Below are 24,720 nucleotides of genomic sequence, written 5' to 3' on the forward strand. Positions count from 1 at the left end.
CTATCCTCCTTACAGTTCAAAACGCTTCCAAGTTTTGTATAATCTGCAAACTTTGAAACTGTGCCCTGAATGTCAAGGTCTAGGTCATTAATATTGGGAAAAACGAAGGTCCCAACACTGACCCCTGGGGAATTCCGCTACAAATGTTGCTTCAGCCCAAAAAACATTAATTAACCAGCCTGACCTTCCCATTGAATTTGAAGGCCCCGTCCAGCATGTAAAAAAAATACTATTCTAGTTTTAGTTTGGTTCCTGTTCTTTTTCTCTCTGTTGTCGATACCTTGAAGTTAATTGCTCTCCTATTATAGATGAGTCTCTATTTTATTACTTTAAGTGTACAGATCAATTTACAGTCCATAACACATCAATTAGCTCTCTTCAGGCTACATTATCCTGAAAACACAATGCATTTATATGGAAGAAATAACTAGAATCTATTGTTGAATGCGTTGGCAGGCAAATGCTTCAAACAATTATGTTATATTCCTCCATTGGTTCATTTAATTGAAGCTTAGTACCTGCATTAATGGACAGTGCCTCAGTGGGTAGCTCTCTTTTCTCTGAGTCAGAAGGTTTTGGGCTTGAGCACAAAATCCAAGCTGACACACTCAGTAAAGTACTGAGGGGGTTCTGCACTGTCAGAGGTGACATCTTTCAGGTGAGACGTTAAGCAAAGACTCTGTTTGCCCTCTCAGATTGGTGTAAAAGCTCCCACGGCCACTATTTCAAAGAGGAGCAGGGGAGTTCCTGGTCAGCTGGCAATATTTATATACTGCCAATGCCAATCAAAATTAGGGTGGGTACTGCTAGAAGCCACTAATACAGGACACCACTGCGATGTGTAGGGATGAGATCATCAAGCACAGGCTTATTTCATGATGTATAGAGGTGATATCATCACTCATGGAGATCCATCACAGTTTCAGATGGAAAAGGCCCTATTGCAAATAAGTGAGAGATGGCTCTTATCTCTGCAAATACTGCCTGTCCTTCTCAATGCCTCCAGCATTTTCTGATTTCATTGTAGCTCACACTTTATTTAACTTCATATATTTTAGACCACGACTCCAGAAATACTGTCTCCGTTACTTACCCGTGAGTTATGGCTTTTTCTGATTCAGACTCGTAACATCAGGAAAGAGCCACTGATTGCAATCTCCCTCACAAATTGGCATATAAGGTTTACCACACTGCTCTTATAAGATGTGTGTGACAATTTCTGGCCACTCTCCCATCGCCTGAAGGCATTGAATTCATGTAGGTTTGTGCCTGCCCACCTCCTGGGAATTTATCACCTCCTCCAAGTGGGCATTGTTGGTGCATGAGTTCTAGCTGGCTATTCAGCTGCATAAGCCATCACAGCTGGGACAAATCCTGCCCTCAGTTGCCATTTGCACATACAAACACTTTCACCAAGGATCAACGTATGAAATTAAGGTTCAGAATAGTAGTCAATATCCATCCATCACAGGTGAGCATCCCAGATGTCAGGCTGAAATCACAGGCCAGAGATTGGATATGGAATCTTTGTGTTTTGCATAGTTCAGTTACTCACTAAAGCCAAAAGGCTCACCCAATTTCCACCAAGATAAAACTTAATGCAAGGGGTTTCAATTTGTTGCTTGGAGGTTAACTATCATCTGTTGGAAATTGACCTATGTTCTCAAATGGCATTTTAACATATTTTTTTTATTTTACACTTATGATTGTCGCAAAAATTGTGTTCACTTTCCTGTGGATTTATTAACCTTGTTCCAATCTTGGTGCCTGTCCTTCCTGTGCTTTGTTTTGGGTTTTACCTGCACTCATTGACCTACATTGGCATCCAGTTCAGCAATACCTTGATTTTAAAATTTTCACCCTTTTCAAATCTCTCCATGGCCTCACCCCTCCCCACAACTCTCCAGGATCTCACTCCTCCATTTGGAACTCTTGATCATCCCTGATTTTAATTGTTTCTCTATTGGCCTTCAGCTGCCTGGGCCCTAAGTTTCAGATCATCCCCGCCTCTCTCTCCTCCTTTAGGATGCTGCTTAAGGCCTACCTCATTGATCAAGTTTTTGATCACCCATCCTAGTGTTCAATTGTTCTGTATTTGACTATGTGAATCTGTTTACTGTTGATGCTCACTGTTCTTGAGTGGCTAAGCCTATATGTGGACTAGTTGGGGGAGCGTGATTAACAAACTGTAGAAAGAATTGGAAGGCAGAGCTGAATCATGGAGTAGACTTTTTAAAGCACTGTGAATAAAGCCTGTTACACATGTAGAAGCTGGTGTCATCTCTGCATGGATCCCAAGATATAAAATATACAGCACTAATATCTCTTTACATGGCCAATGTCAAATTTTATTGGGTCACTCTCCCATGAAGTACCTTGGAATATTTCACTACATTAAAGGTGCTGCAAAAATGCAAGTTGTTGTTGTATTGAACACAATTAAGGATTTTAGCAGTAGTATTAAATTACTTTATCTCCAAATTTTATCTCCGGCCCAATGAAGATTTGAAAACTAACAAAACAATTATAAAATTGAATATCATGAAATTAAAGATATGCTGTGCGTTCATTCCTTGCCAAATATTTTGCATTATTGCATTATAATTATATTCATGAACATGTAAGTCATTAATCTGCTAAAACTAATTTAGAATTGGAATGCTGAAATGCTGGCTCAGTGGTGAGAAACTGGTGTTCAGATGACAAACAGATTCATCAGAAACACCACTCTCGCTATTTTACACCAATTGTTAAACCATCTCTTTTAAGTGCCTTAACATCTCAGCCGAAATACCACAGAGATGAATTCTAGGCTAGGGTGGTAAGAGTCTATTGCACTAGTATCCCACCGTTTCTGTTGAGAGATACTAATACCTTTGTTCAAGTAACTGAAAATGCGCTGACTCTAAATTCAACACAAGTCCAATCATTGCGTGAAAGTAGAAATGTTCCTGCTGAGCATGAATTCATGTTGTGCTATATAAATTTCATAACTAAGGTACCACAGCTTCACAAGACACTAATTGTCCCTTAAGCACCAAAAGAAAAATCATGTTTTGAATCTTCTGAGGAGCGGAAATCACAGTCGGATTGCCATTCTGCTTACCTCCACCACGTCAGACCTCCGCTTTTCTGGCTGGTGTTTCCGATCCTGGCTTCTCCCGAGAGCAGAGCGTACCTGAAATGGAGCTGATTCCTTGTAACGCTAGATTTTTCAGGGAAGACAAGACAGGTCCCTTATTGTTTTACAGCACTAGCTACCATTTTCTGCTGAGTGAAGAGTTTAAATGTCCCAAAGCTTCTCTGAAAAGCTATGGAGAGAAGGAAAGTGGATAAGGGTGTAGGACGGGTGAGGGAATAGAGTGGGTAATGGGGTAGGGTGAGTAATAGGGTAGGGTGGATGAGGAATGTCAGCAAGGTGGTAGGGTGATCGGTGGGCAGGGTCTGACAATCTACATCCCAAAGTACTTAAGGAAGTGGCCCCAGAAATAGTGGATGCATTTGGTGGTCATCTTCCGAGATTCTATAGACTCTGGAACACTTCCTGCAGATTGGAGGGTAGCAAATGTAACCCCACTATTTAAAAAGGGAGTTGGAGACATAACAGGGAATTATAGACCAGTCAGCCTGGCACTGCTAGTGGGGAAAATTCTAGAGTCCATTATAAGAGATTTAATAGTTGAGCACTTGGAAAACAGTGGCAGAATCGGACAGAGTCAGCATGGATTTATGAAAGGGAAATCGTACTTGACAAATCCACTGGAATTTTTCGAGGATGTAATTTGTAGAGTTGATGAGGGGGAGCCAGTGGATGTGGTTTATTTGGACTTTCAGAAGACTTTTGACAAAGTCCCACATAAGGGATTAGCGTGTAAAATTAAAGTGCATGGGTTTGGGGGTAGTGTATTGTGATGGACAGAAAACTGGTTGGCAGACAGGAAACAAAGAGTAGGAATAAATGGGTATTTTTCCAAATGGCAGGCAGTGACTAGTGGGGTACTGCAGGGATCGGTGCTGGGACCCCAGCTATTCACAATATATATTGGAGATTTAGATGAGGGAACAAAATGTAATATCTCCAAATTTGCAGATGACACAAAGCTGGGTGGGAGGGTGAGCTGTGAGGAGGAGGCAGAGATGCTTCAGTGTGATTTGGACAAGCTGAGTGAGTGGGTAAATGCATGGCAGATGCAGCAAAATGTGGATAAATGTGAGGTTATCCACTTTGGTAGCAAAAACAGGAAGAAAGAATATTATCTCAACGGCTATAACTTGAGAGAGGGGAATGTGCAACGAGACCTGGGTGTCTTTGTACACCAGTTGCTGAAGGTAAGCATGCAGGTGCAGCAGGCGGTAAGGAAGGCAAATGGTATGTTGGCCTTCATAGCCAGAGGATTCGAGTACAGGAACAGGAATATCTTGCTGCAATTGTACAGGGCCTTGGTGAGACCACACCTGGAATATTGTGTGCAGTTTTGGTCTCCTTATCTGAGGAAGGATGTACTTACTATAGAGGGAGTGCAGCGAAGGTTTACCAGACTGATTCCTGGGATGGCAGGACTGACATATGAGGAGAGATTGAGTCGGTTAGGATTATATTTGCCGCAGTTCAGAAGAATGAGATGGGACCTCATAAAAACCTATAAAATTCTAACAGGACTAGACAGGGTAGATGCAGGAAGGGTGTTCCCGGTCGTGGGGGAATCCAAAACCAGGTGTCACAGTCTGAGGATATGGGGTAGACTATTTAGGACTGAGATGAGGAGAAATGTCTTCACCCAGAGAGTGGTGAGCCTGTGGCATTCGCTACCACAGAAAGTAGTTGAGACCAAAACATTGTGTATTTTCAAGAAGGTGTTAGATATAGCTCTTGGAGCAAAAGGGATCAAAGGATATGGGGAGAAAGCGGGAGCAGGCTATTGAGTTGGATGATCAGCCATGATCATAATGAATGGTGGAGCAGGCTCGAAGGGTCGAATGTCCAACTCTTGCTCCTAGTTTCTATGTTTCTATGTTTTGCTGCTCAGAACTAAACCCAGTAATCCATGTGGGGTCTGGCTAGAGTTCTCTGCAGTTCTCTCCTTGAATGTGAAGGTGTTTTCATCAGTATATCAGCGGGAGAAACTGACACCATGCAATCCATTAGGCTGAAGCCATCCATTGAACATCGCTCTGCCTATCTCGAAACTATCCACAATCAGATGATGTTATATACAAACCTGAGCTGCTGCAGTTGCTTTGAGCACAGGATACATTCCACCGCTATCATGCTGTGTCTGCTCCATTTTCAGATTTTGCCAGGGCTGCGTTACATACTGCTGTGCCTCCTGCTGGCTGCCATTCTGGCCAGGGTAAGTCAGGAGGAGGAAATGCCCCTATGACTTTTGTTGTCATCAAGTGGCTCACAGGAGCTTTTAATTCCAGGTCAATCCGGAAAGTTGACCATGCTAGCCAAACTTGGTTAGGCAAACTTATTAAAGATTATGGAACTAAGGCGAGTCAATGGAGCAGAGATGAGATACCAATAAGCCATGGCCTCATTGAACGCTGGAATAGGTTTGAGGGGCTGAATCGCCTACTTTTGTTCCTATCTTCCATGCTCCCAGTGAGAGACATAACAATCCTAAATGTTGGTGTTCAATTCCCTCTAACTACCATCCAGGAAACAATCAATCAATCAGCCTGTTCACTGTTGTGTTCACATCTGTTAAAGTGAATTGGCCATACCTGGGATTACATTTTTAACCTTACTCTCTTTTTAACTCCTTCTTTAACCTGACTAAAGGGGACAAAAATTAAACAGCTTGAATTGCACCAAAGCATCTCCTGAGCAGTCCCTTTGACATAGCAAGCAAACACTTAATCGTCTTCATCACAAACCACAAGGGAACTCCCTCATGACATGGCCAAGATCAGGAACTGGAGAGTCACTGGAACAAATCAGGTGTTTATCACAGCATTTTATATTCAGAATTCCTCAGCTATCATTCTTTCTGTAGAGAGCGTTTGACATACCATGGGACAAGGTGAAAAGACAGACTCCCAGAACCACCTCAGCCAACATAGGAATTGAACCTGCATCACTTGCATTATCTTTCACAACACTCTAGCCAGTTAGCCAATTGAGCTAGCTGACCTTCTCAATTGCCCTTGCAATTTTGTGACAAGTGCTGAGTGGATGAAGCCTCCCTGATGCAGGCACAGAGACAAGGATGCTAAACAAAAGGACCAGAGGAATCCAAAGGAAGGAAAGGCTTTCATCTTTCTCCGACCACCCTTAGTGCTTGAAGTGAATGAGGTACTTTTTGAAGTGCAGTCAGGGTTGTAATTTAGGAACTGTGGCAGCCAATTATCACATAGCAAGGTCCCACAAACAACACAGGCATGATGACCAGATAATCAGTTTGATTAACGTTATAGAGAGAAAAATGTTTCTCAGAGCATGATGCCAAATTCTCTCTGCCCAGTGTAGATTGCTGAGCAGTATTGCTTCAATCTTATATATTGCAATGGATGATAAGGCCTCATTTTACCAATTTGCTTTTCTGCAGGAGAAGCTCCTACAGATGATAATCTGAAATCAAAGCTACACGAGTCTCGGGGTTTAATGTGTCAATTTGATTAATCAAGGAAGCATTTGAAAACACAAGTGCAGATCTCACTCTATTCTCAGTCTGAAAAGCCTCACATCAAATACTTCAAGATATAAACCTAGTAATGTGATGGGATGAACACAGAACGACATTTCCCTGTACAATATTTGATCAGAGGCATTTTGAAATGAACTGATGAATACTGCTGTTAGAAGAATGGACAAATGGATGTCATTTGAAGATATTAGGCTTCAGCAGCTCCCCTGCTCAGACTCAGGTTGATATTGCATTTTGGTTCTATTGATATAGCTGTATTCTGGCTCATTTAAATCCATGAGGATGTCCCTGTTTCAGACGGGAGTCTCACCTACAGCTTAACATTGCACACTGCTCAACATGAACAGAACCATCTCTGAAGAAGAGTCATACGGACTTGAAATGTTAACTTTCATAGATGCTCTCAGACCTGCTGGGTTTTCCAGCATTTTCTGGTTTTACCCTGAGTGGGTAAGCAACCTGTAAATTTTAAATGCCACCACCCCCCCACCCACCTTGTTTCCTCAGCGGTGGGTTGGGTGAGTGTGGTTAGCACCAAAATCAACCCGTCGAGCTCACGGCTAATTGAGTTGATTCAAGAGGGTTTGGAGGAGGAAGATGGGGCGGGGGTGTGGATAGAAGGTAAGAAAAAGCAGGAAGAGGAGGAGAAGGCGCAAGGAAGGGAGTGGAGGGTAGGGCAGGGAGGAGGACTGGGTGGACGGGAGGGTGGGGAGGAGGAGGAGGAAGAGAGGGACTGGTGGAGGAGGAGAAGGGCTAGGGAAGGGAGGGGGAGGAGGGGAAGTGGAAGGAAGGAGGGGGAGGGGGTAGGTGGAAGGGGGGAGGGGAAGGGAGGAGGAGGGGAGGAGGAGGGGGGAGGAAGGGAGGAAGAGGAATGGGAGAATGAAGGGAGGAGGAAGGGGGAGGTGGAAGGGAGGGGGAGAGGGAAGGGAGGAGGAGGGGAGGGGAGGAGGAGGAGGATGAGGAGGAGAGGGGCAGGAGGAGGAGGAGAGGGGTGGGGGGAGGTGTAAGGGAGGAAGGTGGGGTATAGGGAGGAAGAAGTGGGGGGATAGGGAGGAGGAAGTGGGGGATAGGGAGGAGGAAGAGGGGCGGAGGGGGAAGGGAGGAGGAAGACGAGGGGGAAGGGAGGTGGAGGGGGTAGGGGAGGAGGAGGAGGAATGGGAAGGGTGGGAGGAGGAGGGGGCAGAGGGGGAAGTGTTGAGGAAGAGGAGGGTGAGGGGCAGAGGAAGAGGGGGAGAGGGATGGAAGAGGGTAGGGCGGCATGGAGGAGGAGGAAATAAATACGCATCACCAACACCACCCCTATCCCTCCCATCAGCGGGAATCCAGGAAGCCGGCAATTAAAAATGAGCAGGCTTCTTACTCTTCAGGCCCTCCATGGCTGTGCCCCTTCCTTATCTCTTTAACTTCCACAATCGCCCGACTTCTCTCCTTCAATCTGGCCTTTGAGTGTCCTCAGTTTCCTTCCACCTCACCAGTTGCAGCCTTCAGCTGCCTGGAACTAAACTCTGAAATTCCCTCCTGAACCTCTCTCCCTCACTTTTCTCCTTTTAAGATACTTTTTTAAAATCTAGCTCCTTGATCAAGCTTTTGGTTATCTGCTCTAATATCTCCTTAAGGACTTGGTATCGCATTTTGCTTTGCAATGCTCCTGTGATGCACCATTGGACTTTTTAATGATGCAAAATCAGTGGGCAGAGGGTGTTTATTCCCGTTGAATCATGATTCAGGATGATGCATCTGCTTTAACAGAAGCTCAAAGAAGACAAGGTATTTGGGTTTCTTAGAAGTTGGAAATGCCAGCTTGCCTCAGCTGATAGCACTCATATCCCCGAGTTAAGGAATTGTGGGTTCAAAGCTTCCAAGGTGGCCTGATGTTTCGTTCCAGTGCCAAGAAAATGCTACATTGTTGAACATGCTGGCTTTTATAAGAAGTGCCAGCCGGAGGGCCTGTTTGCATGCTCAGGTTTATGTGGAAGGTTTCACGATGCTCTTTAAGGAAGAGCAGTTATTCCTTACCTTGGCCAAGTCTTCACCAACACCTTTCCCTTGGCAAATAACACCTAAAGCCCTTTGTTTAGTCATTCATCCATCCATCCATATGCTCCTTGGCGGTCTCATTTACCTGTGTAGTTTCAGTGATTGTACTCAAAACTAATCCATTCATTGTAGAGCAGCTTGGGATGACCTTAGAATGTGAATGATGCAATATAATTGACATTTAAACAAAAATTAACCATCAAGTTAGCATTATCTGTATTCTCATTGACTGTGTAATTTTCACACACAAATATTGAATATTATTGCTGATGTTCTGAAGAATTTGAATATATTACAACAGTGATTATAGTTCATAAAGTACTTCATTGGGTGTAAGGTGCTTTGGGATATCTTCTGAGGTTGCGAAAGGCGCTATATAAATGCAACTAGGGAGAGATGGTGGTGTAAGTCACAAAGTTAGTGATCCAGAGGCCCAGGCCAACGCTCTGGGGAAGTGGGTTTAAATCCCACCATGGCAGCTGGTAGAATTTAAATTCAATCTGGAATTGTAAGATGGCCTAAGTGATGGCGACCATGAAACTATCATTGATTTGGTAAAAACCCAGCTGGTTTGCGAATGCATCCTTACCTAGTCTGGCCTACATGTGACTCCAGACCCACAGCAATGTAGCTGACTCTTAACTACCCTCTGAAATGGCTTAGCCAGCCACTCAGCTCAAGGGCAATTAGGATGGGCAACAAATGTTTGCCTTGCTAGTGATGCCCACATCCCATGAAAGAATGAAAAAGATCTGTGTTTATTGTAGGATGAGCGGGACACGGAAAGAGTTATAAGTGAAACTATCACACTCTACATATTGCCAATCATTTGTTAAAAAGTCAAAATATTTAGATGCTAAGGATTCAGTTTTTAACTATCCCAAGGACAAGCCTCATTAGTCCACAGTAGTAGAGGCAGGTCACTGGTACAAAAGGGAAACTATGCAGCTTTCATATAGGAAGCTTTTTCTTTCCATTATTTCGCACCTTGGAGGCTTTTAATATTTACTCCATCTGCCATAAACAACACCTTGTTAATGTACAACTCATTATAATACATTGGGAAACACTCTTACGATTGACGTCAAACTTGAATCATCTGACATTAAGTAAATTCACTCTGCTTGACAATCTGTTGGATTAACCAAGGTTGTGGGATCAGATGTTAATAGTAATTAAACCTTTTAACGGATGCTTATTATTCTTTGGAGATAAAATGAAGATGTTAGCTTCCTGTGTCACGTTGATGGAGGGACCTTTGACCTATGAACTGATGAATAGTCACTAGGCATGATTGAAGTCACCCCAGGTTACGGAAATAGACATTCATTACCCTCAAGTCCTTGTCTCCAGGCAGCTCATTGCAATTTTGCTTTGTGCACCTAGTCGCTGAAGTATTCTCTTTGTCTTTAAACTTGAGTCTTCATGAATCAATTAACGCTGTTATCTCCAATTCCATACATATTTTGAATTCAACTTTATTTGTTCACATCTGCGCAAGGAAAGCATTCTCCAGAATTCCTTGCATTTTAGTGTTGCACCAATCTGATTTCTCATCATTTCAATGCATTTTAGACATTTGTATAGAATCATTACATTTATCAAAGCATTGAATTTACAGCACAGCCACAGACCATTTAGCTCCACGTTGGTATTAATGATCCAAACAAACCTGTCACCCAGACTTCATCTCACCCTATCAACATATCCTTCAACGATGCAGATTAACTTTCACTCAACAGCACACTCCAGAGACGATGGGCAGAATTTTGCCCTCGGATGGTGGGCAGACAGCTGACCCTCACCACTGAAATGGGGCCCCGCCGCCATTTTAAGTGGGGGGACCAATTAAGGTCCACCCAGCGGCATCCCCGAGGGGAAGCGCTATGAGCTTCCTGTGTGGTGGGGGGGGGGAGGGAATCCCCAGCTGTCAAAGTACGCTCTTTCACTGAGGCAAAGTCCTGTCTCAGGGAGATTAGTGACAGTGGAAAAAACTTTAAAAATAGAAACATTAAAAAATTATTAACATGTCCCCCTCATGTGACAGTAGAGTTGGGACATGTTAGTAAAGAACACATGAACTTTATTCATTTTTTACAATACAGACATGAAACTTCACCCCGCCGGTGGATGATGTTTCTTCAATAATCTGGAGACCGCCGGGGCTCCTGGCCTGTCCGCCAGCCTTAAGCTTGGACGGGCAGGTCTTTAATTACTTTAATTAGCCTGTAAATGGCCTCAATTGGCCATTGACAGGTCGGCGGGCGGACAGCTGATTTTGCTGTGCGCCCGCCTTCCTGAAAATTTAAAGGGACTGGAATAACCTTGGGGGTTCCTCCCGACATCATCCCACATAGATTTCCCCTCGGTGAGCGGGCCCCATCCCCCAAATCACCGAGGGGAAATTCCTGGCCAATGTACGTTCTTTTCATTTGTATAGAAACAAACAAAATTAAACGGCTGGTTGGCCTGAATTTTCAGATCAGTCGGCGGGCCTGGGAGCAGTCGGGTAATGGACTGCTGACCGCAAATGACCCCCCCACCCGCCACCCCCCCCCCCCCCAGCCACCACCCCCTGACCATGAATCCACACTGGCTGGCCAATGAACAGCCAGTCAGCTTGAAACGCATGCTGAAGAGCTCAGCGCCGCCGGGGTGGGAGGCGGGAGGATGGTGGGTGATGATGTCAGCGTGGGTGCAGGGGGCGAGGGCGAGGGCGCTGGCAAGGGCGAGGGCGAGGGTGCGGGTGTGGGTGAGGGCGAGGGCATGGGTGAGGGCGAGGGCGAGGGCGCGGGTGCGGGTATGGGCGCAGGCAAGGGCGAGGGCGAGGGCGCGGGTATGGGCGAGGGCGAGGGCACGGGCGAGGGCGAGGGTGCGGATGAGGGCGCGGGTTGGGCGAGGGCGAGGGCGAGGGTGCGGGCGAGGGTGCGGGCGAGGGCGCGGGTGTGGGCGCATTCAAGGGCGAGGGCGAGGGTGCGGGTATGGGCGCAGGCAAGGGCGAGGGCGAGGGCGTGGGTATGGGTGTGGGCGAGGGTGAGGGCGAGGGCGCGGGTATGGGTGTGGGCGAGGGCAAGGGCGAGGGCGCAGGTGAGGGTGAGGGTGCGGGTGAGGGCGCGGGTGTGGGCGAGGGCGAGGGCGCGGGCGAGGGTGCGGGCGAGGGCGCGGGTGTGGGCGAGGGCGAGGGCGCGGGTGTGGGCGAGGGCGATGGCACGGGCGAGGGCGAGGGTGCGGGCGAGGGTGCGGGCGAGGGGGAGGGCGTGGCGAGAGTGCGGGCAAGGGCACGGGCGAGGGCGAGCGCTGACAGAAAGCGCCCTGAAGGCAGAGAGCTGCCTCATGGAGCTGAAGACCCGAAACCCAGCAAACAAAGTTTATAAAAGCAGGAAAAAGAAAACCCACCAAGCATCACAATCAGGCACCCGAACATATGGATTATAAAAAGGCTATCCGCAGGTTTCTATTTTTACTTTGTTTAATAACGGGAAACCTCACCCCGCCCTTGGACGAGGTTTGATGAAAAATGGAAAGGCCACCTGGCTGATTTGTGGGTGACACAAAAATAGGTGGGAACGCAAGTGGTGAGGATGACACAAAGAGACTTCAGAGGGATATAGACAGGTTAAGTGAGTGGGCAAAAACTTGGCAGATGGAATGTAGCACGCAGAAATGTGAGGTTATGCACTTTGGCAGGAAGAATCGAGGAGCTGAATATTATTTTAATGGAGAAAGACTGCAGAAAGCTGCAGCACAGAGGGATCTGGGGGTCCTTGTGCATGAAGCTAACGTACAAATTCAACAGGTAATAGGGAAGGCAAATGGAATTTTGGCCTTTATATCATAGGGAATGGAATACAAAAGTAGGGAAGTCTCAATAAAACTGTACAAGGCTCTAGTTAGACCACACTTAGAAGGCTGTGAACAGTTTTGACCCCCTTATCTAAGGAAAGATACACTGGCATTGGGGGCAGTCCAGAGAAGGTTCACTAGGTTGATCCTCGGTATGGAGGGATTTTCTTTTGAGGAAATGTTGAGTAGGTTGGGCCTGTACTTATTGGAGTTTAGAAGAATGAGGTGACCTGATTGAAACATGTAAGAATCTTAGGGGGACTGAGAGTGCTGAGAGGATTTTTCCCCTTGTGAGAGAGTCTAGGACCAGAGGGCATAATCTCAGGGTAAGGGGTCTCCCATTTAAGACAGAGATGAGGAAGAATTTCTTCTCTTAGAGGGTAGTCAATCTAGTGAATTCTTTACACGGAGGGATGAGATAGACAGATTTTTTTAAAAATTCATTCGTGGATGTGGGCATCACTGGCTAGGCCAGAATTTATTGCCCAACCCTAATTGCCTTTGTTCAAAGGGCATTTAAGAGCCAACCACATTGCTGTGGGTCTAAATGTAGACCCAGCAGGTTTCCTTCCCTAAAGGGCATCAGTGGATGGATTTTTACAACAATCAACATCATTAGACCTCTAATTCCAGATTTGCATTGAATTCAGATTCCACCATCTGCCATGGCAGGGTTCAAACCCAGGGCCTAGAACATTACCCTGGATCCCTGGATTGCTAGTCCAGCGACATACCACAATGCCATCACCTCCCCTTAATTTTTTAATCAGTAAGGGAATCAAGGGCTATGGGGAAAAGGCAGGAAAGTAGAGATGAGGATTATCAGATCAGCCATGATCTCATTGAATGGTGGAGCAAACTCGAGGGGCCAAATGGCCTGCTTCTGCTCCAACCTCTTGTGGTCTTACAGGCAGATTCAGTCTATTTCAGTACAGCATTGTGTTGATCTTTCTCCTGTTTGGTAAACAGTCCCTTAAAGTACCTTGCTGGTTGTTTATTCCAGAGAAATCCGATTATTTCATGTCTGCTGCAGTCATTGTTTTAGAACAGGTCTCATCTCAGAAATATCTACAAAGTTTCAGGATGGTGTAAAGCCAACAAGAGATGGATTGTTTTACGCTCCCCAGGAGTGTCTTTTCTTTCCAGGCGGAATGCAGGTTGTACTTTGTCGTCATCTGGGGAGCCTCCCTTGTCTTTAGAGGATTTTAGTTTAGTTTTTTTTTAAATCCAGTCAGAAAAAGAAACATTAGAAATTGTACCTTTAAAAAATATACATCCTCGTAATAATATAATTAAGTGTAAAATCTTCCATGATCCAATGAAATCAGCATAAAAATATATATATATTTAAAATTGCTTTAAAAGTATTCCTTGATTAAGAATGATAACTTTGTACAATTTTAGCTGAAAATTGTTTTATTGCAGAAGATAAAAATTTTTCATCAGAATGTCAATCCACCATCTGTGTGTAACCCAATTTTAAATAACTGAAAATGACTTCTCACAAAGCATACAGAACCATTGACTGGTTTCATTGGGGAATGGTAGTTGGTTTCTTATTGAACTAAAAACAATCAAGTACATTGAACAAGTGTCCATTAGTGTCCTTCGCCCTAAAGTACCAGTTTCATTATAAAATACCTTCTCAAGTGCCACAAACAGGCAGAATAAGAGAAACCCACAATTGTTATTAATTTGATTGGAGGCATGACAAGTTTCCTGGGTGGGGTTAGCTTCCAACACGGTTCAACAGTTCAAAGAGACAAAATTTGCGCTAGAAGTAATTTGTACCTGATTAATCTCAGTGTTGCAGGATGTTGGTGACCGCAAGTCAGCAACTCCTTATATATTTCATTATTATCCCCATTGAATTTAAGTGGGAGAGCTGTAAAATGCATTGTCCAGTTGCTATCAGCAGTTTAACACTACTGGTAAATGTCAAGATCTGCTCCACTGTGTACTAACATATGGTCCCAAGTATTACAGTCAACTGTGAAGCAAGACCATTCTCTGCTGACTCGAAGAAACGTGAGAGGTCTAGCAACCCCTGTGGTGAGAATTTTACTTTCAGTGGATTGGATTGTAGCATTCTTAAACGGGGTTTCCCAGCATGGAGCTGCAATGACATCATCAAACAATCCCAGCACCCAATCACAGTAAAGAATTCTCACAGAGAGCGAAACAGGAAATAAAAAGTACTGAAATCAAGTCACGTTTTAAAAGTTTTACTGCGAGTGAAATAAAGATTGGGGCACACACATGGGGTTAAGATAGAAGCCGAAATATCATCAACATACTTAAAAATTCATTTAAAAATATAAAAATTCATTTTAAGCAGTCCCTGGTGCAACTTTAGGATTTCTGCCTTAACTTGCAGGTGAAACTGCAGCCAAATTCAGAGGGGCGGTGACAGTGAATGCTGACAGTTCACTTTAAAAAAAACACACACACGCATTCCAAACCAGAGAGAATAACAACTAGGTAAAGACCTAATGGACCACTCAGCCTGACCCACATAAATGCGATGCCTTGTGCATCATGGTAGAGACACACCCCCAAACAAAGGAGATCACTACACCTCAGGAAACACTTAAGGATTTTTTTTTTAAGAGAAGCTGCTGTAACGTGGAAGTTGCAGTAAAGGGGTACGAACTATAAAACTGTTTTCTCAATTCATTCGTGAGATGGCAAGGCTGGAATTTACTGACCATCCCTAGTTGCCCTTGAGAAATTGTTGATTGGCCTTCTTATGAAGCATTGCAGTCTATGTGGTAGGGCTGCAATGCTCCTAGGGAGAGAGTTCTGGGATTTGGAGTCAATGGCAATTCTACCTAATGTTTGATGCATAACATTTAAGAGAGGTTTAACTACAATAAGTAACCACATTTAACACTAGATGCTTTAATGAATTCCAACTGTCAGTCGTGTTGATTATACACAACACAGTAGAATAGACCATGCTGTTACACATTGCTTCTCCCTTCTTTGATTCCTACCACATTCAGAAGGCTAATTTTACAAGTGACTTTTCAGTGTTATTTGAGTGGAAGCATGCTGCCTTTTTTTTTGCATTGAGACATAAAATTCATGGCTGAAAGATTCAGACAGTGTTGTCATCTCCCCAGTGTCGGTCCCTGAAGTCATTCGGTGTCGAAAAGCGGAAATGAGCTGGGATAGGTGGATTTTAACGTGGGTTCCGAATTTGCCTCAGTCATTGCATCAGACCCTCTGTCAGCTCCCTGGTTAACTATCATCAGCTTAAAAGAGCAACAGAACACCTGCTGTTAAATAATAACAGCGTGAACCACGACAATTTGCAGCATCCTTAATGGAGTAAAAACAACCCAAGATGCTTAACAGGAATGTGATCAGGCAAAATTTGACACCCTAAGGATGATATTAGGACAAGTGAATGGCTTAGAGGAGAGGCGAGGGGGGAAGATCGAGGGGAAAGGGGAGAGGCAGGAGAGGAGGTGAGGTGGGGGGGGGAGAGGTGGGGGAGGAGGTGAGGTGGGAGGGGGGAGAGGTGGGAGCAGAGGTGAGGTGGGAGGGGGGAGAGGTGGGAGCAGAGGTGAGGTGGGAGGGGGGAGAGGTGGGAGAGGAGTTGAGGGGGACATGAGGGAGAGGAAGAGCGAAGGGAGGGGAGACGAGAGGAGGAGTGAAGGGAGGAGGGGGACAGGAGGAGCAGGGGAGAGGAGGTGAGGCAGGAGGGGAGAGACAGGGGAGGAGAAGAGAATAAGAGAGGGGAGGGGAGAGAGGTGGGAGAGCAGAGGAGCTGAGAGGGAGACGATGAGAGGGAAAGGGAGAGAGGCAGGGGAGAGGGGGAGAGGAGGAGTGGCAGGAGAGGAGGAGCGAGGGAAGAGGAGGAAGAAAGGCAGGAAAGGCAGGAGAGGGGGAGAGGCAGGAGAGGAGGAGAGGTTCAGTAAAGGAATTCCAGAATTTAGGGTCTAGAAGCTGAAGACATGTCCACCATTGGTGGAGAGATGGAAGTATAAAATGGCATATTTTATCAGGAGGTTCTGTTCTGATGATGTAATACATATGGACAATCTAGGAGGGTTGGAAAAGGGGAAAGAAACAGAGGCACAATTCTTCAGCAACTGTCTATTCCAGGCACAATGTGTTGAGTCGCCTCCTTCCATGAAGAAAGATTCTACGATTCTATAGTTCAATTTCTGCCATTCTTCCACATGAGTTAACTTGGGAGTCTGCAATCAATCTTGAGAATGGTTAAGAATTTAGTTCAATGGATACTTTTATGAGGAGGTATGTCCGGGTAAGGTCAATAAAATTGATTGCTCCACGATATAGTGTTGGATTCACTGCTGTTTCTGGCTGTATATAAAAATTCAGTGCAAATCAGTCAAAGAGCTTAATTTTCCCAGTCCCATGGGGACAGCCCTAGAGGCAGGTGGGCCCATGTAAAGAGTGGGGAACCTCGACGGGGGTATTGCAGAATGGTCACATCAGGGGGAGCTTCTCAGGGGTGGGTGGGGATGTAAGTCAGCAGCCCATTCCAAAGAGGCGATCATATTTACAGATTGAAAAAAATATATTATCCTGAAGCACAGGAACACTTTATGGAATATCTTGATGTGGATTTTGTTTAATGGTGTATTGGAAATTTGTTCTGAAGCAAAATGAGAGGCATGCTCTGTAAAGCTAAACTAATTTGAAATGGGGTGCTGCAGGTTTGGTCAATACTCTTGTTACAACATGATTTCTATGGTGTAACAGTGCAGTTACTAAGGACATATTAAACACTATTGGTATGTTGAGCTTTTAATTTCAGAGTTAAATACATAATAAATCTTTAAAAAGCCCAATTCGATTTTCAATCTCATCAACTTTTAAATATCCAGCCTGGTCATAGAAATAGTTAAAAAAAAAAAGAAAGAACTGTACTTATGTAGCACCTATAGTGATCATAGGACCTCCCAAGCACTTTACAGGCAATGAAGTACCTATGAAGTGTAGTCACTGTTGAACTGTAGGAAACACAGCAGCCAATTAGCACATAGCAAGTTCCCTCAAACAACAATGCAATAATGATCAGATAATCTGCTTTTTTGTGATGTTGATTGAGGGATGAATATTAGCCCGGACATCAGGGATAATTCCCTGGTGTTCTTTTAAATAGTGCCATGGGATCTTTTATGTTCACCTAAGAGGGCAGATAAAGCCACAGTTTACATAATTTATCCAGAAGACAGCAGCTCTGACAGTGCGGCACCCCCTCAGTACTGCACTGGAGCATCAGCCTGGAGTGAACCTGGAACCTTCTGACTCAGAGGCGAGAGTGCTTTCCTCTGCTAGTGGTGCATCAGTGCAGAGGCAACATCACATTGTTCATGCAACTCCCTGAACAATTTAAAGTTGTAGTTCTCTGCATTAAGACTCCCTTGGTCTTGCCACTCATGACCTCTGTGACCTCCCCTGAAACCTCTTGTGTGTTGCTTCTCCTTTCCCCCCAGCCATTCAAGGCACTGCTGTCAGCCACCTAAGTTCCACTTACTCTAACCTTTTGTTAGAACCCACCTCACTGATCAAACTGTCCATCGCCCCTTATGGTATCTCCTTCCTTTCTCTTAGCATTGATGTTTTCCTCATGCTATGAAGCATCAATAGCTGTTTTTACTATGTTAAGGGACCAAAGAAGAAGGATTTGCATTTAAATAGTGCCTTTCGCTACCTCAAGATGCCCCATACTGCTTTACAGCCAATGATTTTGCTTAAAGATAAATTGTTCCTATTGTAATGAAGGATGATTTCAAATCTAATTCGATAAACTATGGGATAGGAATTCACTTGAAGAGAGAGCACAAAATCAGTTGTAATAGGATCACCATTGTGTATCCATTCTGCCAGATATTCAGCTGCAATACTCTCAAGGTATGTTGGTCAATATGTAAATGACAATGTGATTCTGCCATTTGGCACTGCTGTTGGAAATGTATTTCTAGCCCGCTCTCTTGGACCTGTTCAATTTTCTGCAGATAATTTCTGAAGATGAATTTGTTTTTGCATGTTTGAATGAACCTGGTTGTTTGCCTTAGGCTCTTCAAATGAAGACAAGACTTGTCCAATTTTGTAGATGAACAACTTTCTGTTTACTGCTGAACTGCCAGGCAGAGCACATGCAAATTCACATTTATTAAATCCCAAGGCTTTCACTTCAAATAAATCTTCAGAATAATGGGATGATTTATGTAAGATTGTCAGAGTTAATCCAAACTCAAATTTATTCAAAACTTTGGTATGAACTACAAGGCTTAAAGTTCCAGACCCCACTGGATATAAGTTTGCCATTCAATATGTTGAGGCATCAAACATGAAAAACCCTATATGCTCCGCATGCTACATTCCGACCTAAACTGAGGTTTTCCCTCTTTATCCGTAAGAGAGAGAGTTAGTGGATTTAATCTCTGTGCAAAGCCATTCATTTCACTGCTGTTTGTGGGATCTTGCTGTGCCTAGATCGATTGTAGTACTCCTGGGATGGTTAAAGATGCTGTGTATTGGATACAGTAGCATAGTGGTTATGTTAAGTGTAGTAACCCCATTGTAGCAATTGAGTGAATGATATTTGGTTAACTGAATAAAACTGGGATAAGACACTAGCATCAGTAATGGTGACCATGAAACTACACGCTTGTTGTAAAATCCCATCTGGGTCACTGATATCCTTTAAGGAAGAAAATCTGCTGTCTTCACCATGTCTGTCCTACATGTGATTCCAGAGCAATGGGATTGGCTTTTAACTGTCCTCTGAAATTGCAAGCAAGCCACTCAAGTTGTGCCAAAGCCACAATGATGGACTTGAAGCATTCAAAAAGTCCACAACCTTCTCAAGGGCAATTAGGGACGGGCAATAAATACCAGTCATGCAGCACACCGCAACGAATGAATTTTTTAAAAGTGCAAGTATTTTATTATTCTTTTAATGATTAAAAAACATGGAAGCTGTGAAGTAATTGGTATGTTTTGAGGAAAGAGCAGGCAGTGTGAAATTAATTGGAAGGCTCTTTCAAAGAGCTAGCAAAGGCATAATGGGCCGAATAGTCCCCTTCTGCACTGTACTATTCTATGATCTTTAAATTGGAAGGGGGGGGGCAATGATTAAAGATAGGATAAATATCAGTTTGTAAGAAAAGCATGTAAATAATCATAAATATGTTGGATTGATTAGGCCTAAGGCATTAAATCTCTGATGGATGATTCAGCTTTTTCCCACCTCTAATGCTTCATCTCTGTTTTGTGCAATGTTTCACATTTTGTTCTTAACATGTCCCTTTCAAATCGTTGAAAAAAAAGATTCTTTCAGGTTTAGTGTCAGTGTGAGACTGATGCCAATGCAAAGAAATCACCTAACAGTTAATGGTCACTGCCAAGTGACATGTGATAGATTGTCTGCAATGTCTGCACTGGAGTGCTGTTTTTGGCTGCAGTAGAGTGCTTCAGTTGGAGTTTGGTGACTGATGGAGCTTAAGGATTAAATTAGGGATTAAATCCTATCTAAAGTCTAATCTTTCTTTAATTTAACAATTAACTAAAAGTTGCTGTAAGGGTTGGAAGAAGATGAGTTTTAGTCCAGCCTTAAAACAGGGCTCATAAAGGCCCTGCTTGCAGCTGCAACTAGTTAATTAGATAATTGGCTTAATCAGGTTTTCAGAGGCTAGGTTCAGAGAGTATAAAAGTAGGCTACCTCATAGTGCTTGCTTTGTCTGCCCTGGAGTGCTGTCTTTGACTGTAATAGAGTGCTTCAGTTGGACTTTGGTGACTGAGGGATTTCAGTGAGGAGGGAGGAGGTGCTTCTTTCTTTTTCTACCTTTCCTCAGAAAGAAGAGTGATGGCCTTGGTAAGTAGGAATTAGTGAGAAAATTAGAAAAATATAATATTTTTAAAGTTCCTATACTTAGATTTAACTGTGAAGAGCCAAGGATAAGGGAAATTTATGGCCAATATAATAAAGTAATATAAATAATCCAAAATAGAATAAAGTTAATGTAAAGGAGGTAGAGTTAAGACATGGCAGAGCAGCTCAGTCAATTGGAATGCCTGTCCTGTAATATATGCAAAGTCATGGACACTGCCGATGCAGTGCAGAAAGTGCTGTCAGCTGCAGAAACTTGAGCACTGGGCCTCAGAGCTAAAACAACAGCTGGAGTCACAGTGGCACATCCTTGAGGCTGAGAACTACATGAATAGCATGTTCAGAGAGGTGGTCACACCACAGCTTAAAGACCTGGAGACATAGGGGAAATGGGTGACCACCAGGCAATCCAAGAGAAGTAGGCAGTTAGTGCAGGAGACCACTGGGGTCCCGCTCACAAATCGGTTTTCTGCTTTGGAAGCTGGTGAGGGCGCTGGTTGCTCAGAGGAGTGCAGTCAGAGCCAAGTTTGTTGGCACCATAAGCCGCTTGGTTGTACAGGAGGGGAGGGAGAAGAAAGGAAGAGCTATAGTGATAGGGGGGTTCATTGGTTAATGGAACAAAAAGCTATTTCTGTAGCCATAAACATTATTCCAGAATAGTATGTTGCCTCACTGGTGCCAGGGTCAAGGATGTCACCGAGCGGCTGCAGGACATTCTTCTGGGGGTGGGTGATCAGCCAGAGGTTGTGGTCTACATTGGTACCAATGACCTAGGTAGGAAGGGAAATGTGGTCATGTGATCAGAATTTAGGGAGATGGTAGAATATTAGCAAGCCTCAATGTAGTAATATCTGGATTACTCCCACTGTCACGTGCCAGTGAGTACAGAAATAGGAGGATAAGGTAGATGAATGCTTGGCAGGAAAGATGATGCAGGAGGGAGGGATTTAGATTCCTGGGGCACTGGGCCTGGCTCTGGGGAGATGGCACCTGTACAAGCCGAACGGGCAGCACCTGAACAGAGCTGGGACTGAGTTCCGTGTGGGGCGTTTTGCTAGTGCTGTTGGGAGGGTTTTAAACTAACTCGGAAGGAGTGTGGGGGCCAAGTGAAAATATTAGAGGTCCTGCAGGGTGCACAAAATACTGGGAGGGACAGATAGCACTAGTATGGATAATAGTAAGTTAATAGGTAAAGTCGGGGTAAGGGAGAAAGTAACAAAATCTAAATCAGAATTACTATGCATGTATGTGAATGCATGGTGTTTAGTAAATAAGATTGGGGAGTTACTGGCACAGATTACCAAGTGGAAATATGATGTTGTGGTGATAACAGACCTGGCTCAAGGGAGGGTAGAACTGGGTGTTAAATATTCTCAGGTACGAGGTGTTCAGAAGAGATAGAAAAGAAGGAGGGGCAGTGGTATTGGTTAAGGAGAGCATTGCAGTGCTGGAGAAAGAGGATGTCAGAGTTCAAGGACAGAATCAAATTGGCTAGAACAAAGGAACAAAAAGTGTGCATTTTCATTGCCCGGTGTAGTCTATAGACCACTGTTGTTACGGTTACTGGCTTAGCACAAAGAGTCAATTCTTTCTTAACTCTAAATTCCTTTATTCACGTCATTAGATCATATACATATAGCTTATAAGTCTGGTTAGATATAGACATGCAGTTTGCACCAGGTTACAGAGTTTTATACCCAAGCTAGGATCTAAACGCACACCCACTAGGTTTCTCTGACACTCCCTGAGTGGTCACAGAATATAAGGGCTAATACCCAAAAAGGAGAGCTGACGCTAGCCAGGGGTTCCATTCTCTCTCTCTCTTTCAACATTGTCTCTACGTTGTTGATGTAGGTTCTTCCACTTCCACAATGGTTGGTTTCTGGAGTCTTCACTGGCTCCACACCCGAGATTATCCATTCTTATTCCAAATCTTATCTCTCCAAGCTGTGCTGTCTCTCTCCTGTTGGTTTAGGCTTGCTCGCCTAGTCCGTGTCTTCTCCTTATTGGTTCTATCCCAAGGACATAGGTAGCATTACCTCATTACTCCTTTTCTAAATAAGGACTTGTGTCTTATCAAATTTCCCTTGTTTTTTTCATGAAACTCAGCTAATTCAAATTGGTTCCAGCCAGCTCAGGCCAGCGACTGAACGCCGGTTACTTCAGTTCAAAAGGCTTTTGCTTATGTGTCAGCAGTTCGGCTACAGCCCCTGGCCAACACCACCAAATAGTGAGAAGGATGTAGAAGAACAAATCTGCAGGGACATTACAGAGAGATGCAAGCATTATAGAGTAGTTGTAATGGGGGACATTAATTACCCAAATGTAGACTGGGACAGTCGAAGTATAAAGGGTGGAGAGGGGCAATAGTCCCTAGATTGGGTTCAGGAGAATTTTCTACAGCAGTATGTATCCAAACCAACAAGAAAAGGTATACTGTTGGACCTGGCTCTTGGAAATGAGGTGGGTCAAGTCGATCAAGTGTCATTGGGGGAACATTTAGGAGACTGTGGTCATTGTATTGTATGGTTTAGGATGATAGAAAAGGATGATAGTCAACCCAAGGTAAGAATAATTAACTGAACAAGAGCCGACTTTGATGGGGCAAGAAAGGAGCTGGGCTAGATAGACTCGAACGAAAGATTGGCAGGAAAAACTGTAGCTGAACAATGGGCTACCTTCAAAAAAGAATTGGTTCAGGCACAGTCAAGATATATTCCATCGAAAGGGAAAAGTAGGACAAACAAATCCAAAGCTGCCTGGATGAAAAAGGAGATTCAAATTAAGATAAAGGAGAAAATGTGCACTTATGACTGGTATCAGCCAGAAAATACAATTGAGAACCAAGAGGAATACAGAAGGCTCAGAGGGGAGGTGAAAAAGCAGATTAGAGAAGCAAAGAGGGATTATGAGAAAAGACTGGTAGCCAACATAAAGGGGATTCTCAGTCTTCTGTAGGCATATAAATAGTAAAAGGGTGGTAAAAGGAGGAGTAGGGTTGATTAGGGACCTAAAAGGGAATTTACACATGGACGAAGGGGCTATGGTTCAGGTATTAAATGAATACTTTGCATCTGTCTTTACCAAGGAGGTAGATACTAGCCAGGCCATGGTGACAGATGAGGAAACTCTGTCACTAGAAGGGCTCAACATTGATAAGGAATGATTGTTGAATAGGCTGTTGGTACTTAAAGTTGACAAGTACCAGGACTGGATAAGGTGCATCCAATGATATTAGAAGGGAGTGAGAGTAGAAATTGCAGAGGCACTGGCCATAATCTTTCAGTCTTCCCTAGACTCAGGGGAGGTGCCAGAGGACTGGAGAATTGCAAACAATACGCCTTTGTTCAAAAAAGGTTGTAAGGATAAACCCAGCAATTACAGACCAGTCAGTTTAACTTCAGTGTTGGGCAAGATTCTAGAAACAATTATTCAGGATAGAATTAGTAATCACATGGAAACAAAAGGGTTGATAAAGAAGAGCCAGCATGAATTTCTAAAGAGGAAATCATGTTTAACTAACTTGCTGGAGTTTTTTGAAGAGGTAAGAGAAAAGGACTATGAGGGTAGTGCTGTTGATGTGGTGTACATTGACTTTGAAAAGGCATTTGACAGAGTGCCACGTGACTGACTTGTGAGAAAAGTTATTGCTCTTGGAATAAAAGGGACAGTAGAAACCTGGATATGAAATTAGCTGAAAAATAGGAAGCAGAGTAATGGTCAATGGATATTTTTCGGGCTGGAGGTAGGAATGGTTGGTATTGGGGCCCTTACTTTTCCTGATATATTTTAATGATCTAGATCTTGGTGTGCAGGGGATAATTTCAATGTTTGCAGATGATACAGAGCTTGGGAGTGTTGTAAACTGAGGAGGATGGTGTGGAACTTCAAGAAGACATAGACAAGTTCGTGAAGTGGGCAGATAGGTGGCAGATGAAGTTCAATGTGGAGAAGTGTGAAGTGATGTATTTTGGTAGGAAGAACATGGACAGACAATATAAAATAAGCAGTAAAATTTTGAAGGGGGTGCAGCAGCAGAAAGACTTGGGTGTATATGTGCATAGATCATTGAAGGTGGCAGGACAAGTGGGGAGAACAGTTAATAAAGCATGTAGTACCCTAGGCTTTATTATTAGGGGCATAGAGTGCATGAGCAGGGAGGTTATGCTGAATTTATATAAGACACTCATTAGACCTCAGCTGGAATAGTGTACAGTTCTGGGCACCACTTAAAGGAAGGATGTGAACACATTGGAGGGAGTACAGAAGAGGTTTACAAGAATGGTTCCAGGGATGAGCAACTTCAGCTATGAGGGT

This window comes from Carcharodon carcharias, chromosome 9, assembly GCF_017639515.1.
Source record: "Carcharodon carcharias isolate sCarCar2 chromosome 9, sCarCar2.pri, whole genome shotgun sequence".
NCBI classification, from domain to species: Eukaryota; Metazoa; Chordata; class Chondrichthyes; order Lamniformes; family Lamnidae; genus Carcharodon; species Carcharodon carcharias.